At 33.2% G+C, this 8,720-nt stretch overlaps 1 long non-coding RNA gene across 1 annotated transcript; it reads left to right on the forward strand.

Moving 5' to 3' along the window:
- Window positions 1-710: 710 nt before the first annotated feature.
- LOC149190557 (uncharacterized) lies at window positions 711-2,427 on the forward strand. The gene is made up of 3 exons (XR_016256502.1): window positions 711-1,072; window positions 1,875-2,048; window positions 2,254-2,427. It is a non-coding gene; the product is annotated as an uncharacterized LOC149190557 (long non-coding RNA).
- The last annotated feature ends 6,293 nt before the right edge of the window (window positions 2,428-8,720 follow it).

Here is an 8,720-nt window from a genome sequence, read left to right on the forward strand (position 1 = left end):
TTTTTCTCCACTGCCATTAGTTTTTAGATCATTCCAGATCTGAATCACATACAGGATTGTAGATCCTTATTCTACCTCTATAAATTTGTAAATTCTCTGGCCAAGGAGAGCAAGCCAAGGCCCAAGCCTGTTATGTAATGCAAAGTGATTTTTATCCTCCAGTGATTGTTTTATCTATTCCACTATTTCTGATTGAGTAATCTTGTTGTTTCTCCATTTGTCTATCTCTGTAAATTATTCTCTGCTTTTGCTGTCTAAGTTTCTGAGTATAATTAATTTAAGAATAAATTTTAAATTTTATTATAATCTTCTAGTAATATAATTATGTGTATTTTTTGAGTGGAGGTAGTAAAGTGGTTCCGGTTGGTTGTCTTCTTTCCCACCTGGTAACCACAAGTCTGTCTGTAACAAAACACTTCGAAACGCCAGATGGTAGTGTTTCACAAGTTGCCGTTTTCCAGGGCTATATTTCAGTTTCAATATTTATATCACAAAATGTTAAGTTGGGAAGTTGCAAGTGGTAGTCTTTTCTACTTACCACTTTACATTGTCCTCAAACATAATTTAAGTTTGATTCCTCCGACCCATGCCGTGAACCAACTGGTTGCCCATTATTTGTGGCTTTATCGGCACAGTACAAGTCAATGGCCGAGCATTAGTCGGAATTGACTGGATAGATAGGGTGACTTATTGAGCGGTGTGGCGGAGAGTGGTTTTTATATACAGTGTCGGGCGCATCATGCTAGTTTTCAAAGTGAAGCAACCCATGTTATTGATAGCAACACTTTCCTTCATCAGGCTTGGAAATTTTAAATGGGTCGGTCTGGGTAATAATTCAGAGTTCATATATTAATATCAAGAGTATTTTGGGGATTGGGAACGCTTTTAGCGGCGTTAGGAAAATGGTTTTTAACTGGAACATTGCAGGTATATTATTTACAGTTCAAATATTAAAAGCTCACATCAAGAATATTTGGGGATTGGGGAATGCTTATCCTGCAAGTTTCAGATTAACTGATCAAACTTCATTTGCAAAGCGCCTGCAGAACACCAATTCTTAAATTGGTTCTTAGTGAGTCAATATACGACCAGATCTTCTAAGAATATATCTTAGTTTCTATTTTGTATGCAATCTGACAGATCCTCATTTCTGGTTTAGTACTTAATTCTTCTTAGATTTGCAGATTTTCTTCTTTAGACAATTATTTCGGTCAATAGAGAAAGTTGATTACCAGACCTTGCCCCATGGCTTCTTCATTGTATGTCTGGATAACCTCAAATCGTTTTCCAACTTATCTTATCTAACGAAGCACCGATTTCATTCATGTGATAAAGTGTTGCAATTTTTCTTTCTTGGAGCTGTGCACAGGCTCATTTGTCAGAAAATAACATTTTGACATTCATAAATATATCAATGGGTGATAACTTCAAGGGGGTTATTGGAGTCAGGCTGGTCCTCGAAAAATCCCTGGTATTTCCCAGGATAACAGGTTTTTTTCTCTCTTGCCTTTTGTTCCCTCGAAAACCTCTACTTGTTGTTTTACCTTACACACGCTGTTTATTGCATTATTTGCAACACTTCTTTGTGGGTTTTTTCTATGGCCCTTCTGCTTATTGATATACATAGTAAGCCTTCACAACTCCATCACTTCCCCAAGTTTGATTTTTTTCTGCCGCTAACGTTTCTGTTTTGATGGACCGTGTCTAATGTATAAAACTGGTATGCGTACTTTTGGCTCTCTCTTGTTCCCTTGATTGGAAGCGTGTGAAATTCTTAATCTAGACTGAATTATCGACGATATAAGTTAATAACTTGGAAAGTTCTCCGACTGACTTCTTGAGAATTATTGCCAATTCATTACTTCATTGTGCAGATGGTTTTGATCGTTGGTATAAAGCTGCAACTTGTTATATTAGAGATGGCTTCAGAAGTTGAAGGAAGCAACCTTGTAGTTCGAGAAACTCCAGCATTACAGCCAAGGGATAAGTTGTTTTGGTTCGGTCGCCCTCAACGTGTCCATTCCTTTACCCAGTACACTTTGTTTCAGGTATCCAACTGATTTGCCCTGTCAAATTTTACTTCTTGAATCTGGTAGAGTGAATATTTGGTGAAATTTACTATGGCTTGATGGTAATTCCAGAATTCTTTCCTATTGTGGATTTGGGTATGGATTATGCTAGAAAAGAATAAAATATAGTGTGTAGAATTACTTGTTTTACAATGATACCAATAAAACCACTTAATGCTTGCAGTGGCAGTTTTGCACAAGAGGTTTTACAGCATCATAATCAGAATTATGGACGGGTAAGCTTGTTGACAATTACTTTAAGAGTACATGACAATCAATCCGCTTATTGTGTTATCCTGTTTATCCAATTTATGTTGTTGATTTGGCATAGTGCTATTGATTCTTATGCAAGGAAAATATGAATGGCAATTTTATTATTAATTGAACATGGATGCATGTGTCGTTGTGCAGTTTATATGTAAAGTTAGGTCACAGTTCCTCTTTATGACACAGTAAGTCTTTTCATCTTGAAATCAAAATAAAGGAAAATTTAGACGTTTCAAAAATACTAATTGAACTTGAAAACATGTTGAAAACTGTACGAAATTGCCCCGTATGTAGCTCGAATCTCATGTACCCCTCAAATACGTCTTTCCACCCCAGCTTCTTCTGTTTGGGAGAAAATAGATATATTGAAACGCTGTTATTTTGGATATAGTCTATTCTACTTTATTTCGATTAAAATTTAGATTAAGTTTCTGTTTAAATTTAGATTAAGTTTTTGCTTTCGGTGGATTTTTGAAATATTTCAAAAATTTTAAGTGGATTTTTGAAATATTGACATGAATGAAATCAATTATTTTATGTAATCATATTTTTTTAGGAAATCCTAAATCAACTAACAAAGGTAAGTTTTTGCTAACTACTTTATTTTTACAAAATTATTCTAATAATTACATTATTAAAAAAAAAGTATTGGGAATTGTCTGATTCGATGAACTGCAGACTGGGTCACAAATGAAAAGGCCAAATCTCAAAAACAGATGACTACTGCGCTCAAGAGATGGCAACAAAAGCCAAGAAAAACCAGAGAATGCAGAGAAATTCATATTCTCTGCATAAGTAGAGCAAAGCAACTACAAAACAACATATACATTAAAAAGACGCTGACGTAGGTATTTTGCATATGTCAGCATTCAAATCCTTGCTTTACACATATCACTTACGAGTTGCTAGTGTGAAACTATAAGGATTCGATGGGATTGGTCCTTTAAAGCAGGTAATTGTTATTTTCCTGAAGAAATTGTCTAAATAATTCTCGTAACTATTATATTTATAACATAAATATTTTATCCTCTTCGCCATTTAAAAAAAAAAAAACTATTCAACCATCACACTCAGCATTGTTTGCCAACAGCGTTCCTTATCATGGAAAATATACCGTGGGTTCGGATAAATATATTGGCATTTCACATCTGTTTTAACTTTATAACAGTAAGCCTTGTCCAGAGAGCTAGATAATTATTGATATTGAGGTCGAACTGTACAAAAATATCTTTTTGCAAAGGATCATGACATCGCTGGATGCCCCACACTTCAACTGTGCGCTACATATGTATTAGCAGTTGCGTCAGACTATTATTAAGCAAGGTACATGGTATGGATGTTTAGTACATTGCAACAGACATGGATTCGTACAAATGGAATTAAAAATATATTCTGGATATTTTTTTATGCTCCTCGTGTTTTTTTTACAATTGTGATTTTCAAATATGTAAAAAGCAAAGGTCTTCAGCATTCTTGAAAGAGATTTACTGTTACTATTTCTAAGTTTGTTCAACGAGAAATTAAATTGTGATATAATAATAGTTATTTTATGATATTGGTAAAAATTTGTATATTTGTATAGTGATATAAATTTAATAATTGATAAATGTGAATATATATTATAATATTTATTTTATAATATTTTTTTGACAAAAAAATTTAGGTAAAAATTATATAGGAGAAAATCTACTAGATTTTTTTGGAACCAACTAGTGTGGTTCACAAAGATAACAAAATCATAACTTTATTTTAAATTATTATTAATTATAGAGATAGTAAATATATAACTTAAATATATTTACATTTAAAAAAAAAAAAAACAAGACATTGATTTCCATTTTACTATAGAGATTCTTAGTCTGTAAATAGTATTTGTTACAATACCATGGGCCAATACTATGGCTTACCAATACCACATTTCCAAAAAATCATTGCTCATATTTATTAGATTTGTTTTTAATCAATTTAATTAAAAGAGAAAAATGGATTAACTATTTTAGAGATAAATCTCAAACTTTGTTTTGTGACCACTACCAAAAATATTGTAGAATATACAATGGATGTTAAACCCCTATTATCCACCTAATATTTATTGATAATTAAATTAAAAGTTTGGAAGCCCTACTCCAAAATAGTCATGCTTATCAACAACCATATAAACTAAATGCCTAGTAAATGTCCATAGGCATCAATCGATAATAAACATCAAAACACTTACAGGATAATACATCTCACAAAAAAGTCATAAAAATTAACTAAATTGTAAGTTTAGTTTAAATTATTATTATTATCCCACAAGGGGGGTGCCTATTTTGCAAAACGAGGACAAGGAGAAGGTAAGGATGGGCTACCACCACCCTAAGTGGGCGAGAGGCTGGGGTAGATGGAAGTACGCCCCCATAACTATGTCTTTATGGTTCTCCAAGACCTTGCCTTATGCAAATTGGTCGTTGGTCACCTGCTCTCATGCTCAATCACCCTTGCTACATTGATTTTCTGCCTCCTTGCCATGACTGCCAAGTCCTAGCTCATGTGGCAAATACTCTCATCCTAATGCATCTCAAGTGTCATGCTCAATCACCCTTGCTACATTGATTTTCTGCCTCCTTGCCACGACTGCCAAGTCCTAGCTCATGTGGCAAATACTCTCATCCTAATGCATCTCAAGTGTCTCATGTTTGTGATGCACCTCTCATTTGGAGCAGTCGGTCATCAATTTTATTCATTTGTAGCCTCTCTTGTGACTCTCGATAATACAATTCGAGGGCATTGGCTAGACCACTTATGTGAACCTTTACTAACCCTTATTTTTCTGCTCTCAATACTTAGGTTCTCCTTCTAGAATTGGTAGATATACATCCCCCAACTAGAAGACCAATGACAACTTCTAATTAGTACTTTGGCATACTAGTTTGGCATTTTTGTTTCTTTCTGTATGTCAAATATTTGTAGACATGACGACTTCTAAATCATGTCCCCCATGCATGTCAGTAGACAGTCTCTCTCGACACTGGCCCTGCTTAGTGGGAGATTTCTTTATCATTTATGGTTTGCATCCCTTTCTTTTCTTGGTTTTTATTCATGCTCTTGAACCTATTACTACTTTCCGCTAGCCAATATCCTCACTAGGTGCTCTTTAAGCTGCCTCCCTCTCTAGAAATTGGGTTTCTTCTTTGGTTTAGCTCCTACAGACTCACGTGTTCTCTTGTTAGCCTCTTTAGTGGGCCTGTTGTTTTTCCTTCTTCCTCCTTGCAAGCTTGCTCTACCTCATTGTGGCCTGTCAACTATTTTCACCTCTCTGAAATCTCATCTTCATATGACTCCCTCCCACCTGGCCTCTTATCCTCCTCACATGGCTACTCTCACATTGTCCACTACTTATTCCTCATTCCCCCTGACAACTTCATCTCATTTCCTTGTCGAGCACTTTACATGCACATGCCTAGTGAGGGGTAGATTATTATAAGGAGCAGGAATCTCGAGGTCATTCTTGTATGCACTAGCACCTAGATAAAACAACTGCCATCTTTTGGGATCTCAACCTAGGCACCATATAGGAAGAGCTAGGCCTCCTGGAGTGTGAGGGAGATTCTTAGTGAAAGTGACATTCAAAAACAGGTTTTCGTTGAAATGGAAAATTGGGTGTTGAATGCTTGACAAATGTGCAACCACTTCAACTAGTACATGCACACCATCAACTTATATTGTCATATGAACTTTCTCCTTTCCCAAATTTTGATGGAGCAATTCGAGCATAGAGAAGACACCATACATTCTCTAGAGTTTATACATCCACGTGAGGGACCTAAACCAGTTCCTGTCTTGATTGCATTGAAAAACATATTGGTATTCTTTTAATGACAGGAAGCAAACATGACAATAATGACGATCCTAATTAGCTTTTTGCTGCAAAATTTGATACATATTCTTAGGTTTATACCATGATCTACATTATTTCACATTCTAATCTCACAATCTATCTTAACACCCAATGTATCCCATTTTTAGTTTGTATATCATCATTTTAACATTTTTTAATATTTTGATATATTATACCTCTCTACAAAGAGTGCATTTCTGGCTATGGTCTAATCCTCCCAATGAAAGAGTGACCTAAAATATATGTCATATCTATGTACATTCCGTTTTAGAAGGAAATTATATTCAAGTTTAAAATATCTATGTACATTCCATTTTAGAAGGAAATTATATTCAAGTTTAAAAGGAAATACAATTCAATTTTAGAAGGAAATTACATTCAAGTTTAGAAGGGAATGCAATCTTTACTTCATAAAAAATATCATTATTATTAATTATAAAAATAATTAATAGATTAGTTAAATAATATTCTTAACCATGGATATTCACCCCTGCTCTATCATGGGAATTTTGAACTTGTAAATATATTTTTCTACAATATCATGGGCCAGTAACATGGCTTATTAATACCACATGTCCAATATTACACATGTCAATATGTCATTTTCTTTAATTAATTAATTTGAGATAATTTTTTTGGAAGAGCCTAACTAACTAGAAGATAAATACTAACCCTTGATTTGTGGATACTATTATGGATCTTCTAGCATATTCTATGGATGTTAAATCTCTATCATCCACCTATTCATTACTCATAATCAACCTAAACATTTAGAAAAATTATTCTAAAATAAATATACATACAATTAAAATATTTAGAATGCATTTAATATTTTTTAATAAATAATGATTTTAAAAGAAAATAATATCTACTTTAAAATCAGTGCTGTGTAATGATTTATTTTTTTTGAAATAATTTTGGAATTATATATATATATATATATATATATATATATACCTTTGCCGTTATATATAATTATTTTGTATTTAAAGGAAGTTTAAGCTCCTCTTATAATACAGGTCTATTTTTAAATTTAATATGGATGGACACAAAATATATTAAAATATTAATTATATATATATATATATATATATATATATATATATATATATAATTAGTAAGACTAATTCTATTAACAAGGAGGAGAAATATTTACATAGAGACCGAAGTCAGTACACTGCTCTGATAAGAGGCAGAATTTCCAGGAAAAAACAAGTAAGAAGACCAAGTTCAGAACCCACGCAGGGGACCGGGATGATACTCTTCTGGTTCTTCATAGTGAACAAAACAACAAAAAAACACAGGAAATCCACAACATAGTTAACATAGCAAACTTGCCCGGTGATAGCCATAGCATAACCAAAAAGACCGTCACCAAAGAGAGCATGCTAGTCAGCTTGTGGTTCTTCCACAATTCTGGCTCACCCATAGCTGGAGCAGCGTTCTGATCAGAGGGTCTGGGATCGACAGGAAGCATCTCCACATCCTGAGTGCTGCAACCAGGAGCATTCTGAACTTGCTGAGGCACCATACCAATTCCAAGCTGAATCGAAGGAGAAGGACCAGAGACTGCCCCCGAGCCTCCCGGATGAGAGTCTGAGTCCTCCATCTGTGTAGTCTCATGGAAAACCACTGTTATGTGGGCCGTTATCTGAGGCCGATGCAGGGAACTGTTAAAAGAGAAAATTGCAGAGCCGATCGAGGAAGGAGGCCCACGTAGGCCCTCTCCCGCTTCGAGTGCCGGGGTATCGACCAGTAAACAATTCACTAGAGGGGGCAGGCGAATCCGAAGACGAGCTTGTCGGAGCGCGCTGAGGTTGGCCTCTACGGCACCCCATTCTTTGTCGAAGTAAATAGAAATAAATTATTTTAATGTTTATTTTAATAAAATAATTTTAAATGATTTTTTTTTTATATAAATAAAAACAAAATGATCATAATATAAATAATTATTATTTCTAAATATTTATGTTAAAAATTATTACTAACAGAAAATAAAATATCGAATATAAATAAAATATTTTAATATTCACATTAAATAAAATTTTATTTATTAAAAAAGATAAAGTTACCAAAATACAAATATTATTATTTGCAATAACTATTTTGTATTTCTAATAAAAAAAAATGCATAATTTGAAGATGTGAAGAATATTATTATGAAAAAATTATTACCATATAAATTATAAATAAATGATTTAAATAGTTGTTATATATATTAGTTCAAATAAAATTTATAAGTAAATTATTTTTATTATACAAAAGAAACATACCATTCCATTTATATTTAATATAAATTTCATATATTTATTATTTAAAAGAATATTAATAATTCATATATATATATATATATATTATTTTACAATGTAACATTTTCTTGTTTAATTTTTTTTAAATAAAAATAAGATAAAAGTCATGGTACATGTATTCCAAGTTAAATGTTGGGAAAACACTTCAGTGGGCATCACTTCTGATTAAATAATGGCTATGGAAATTAGAATAGC

The sequence above is a fragment of the Pinus tabuliformis genome, chromosome 3_1, assembly GCF_031772625.1.
Source record: "Pinus tabuliformis cultivar Carrire ecotype Pingquan chromosome 3_1, CPIR1, whole genome shotgun sequence".
Lineage (NCBI taxonomy): Eukaryota > Viridiplantae > Streptophyta > Pinopsida > Pinales > Pinaceae > Pinus > Pinus tabuliformis.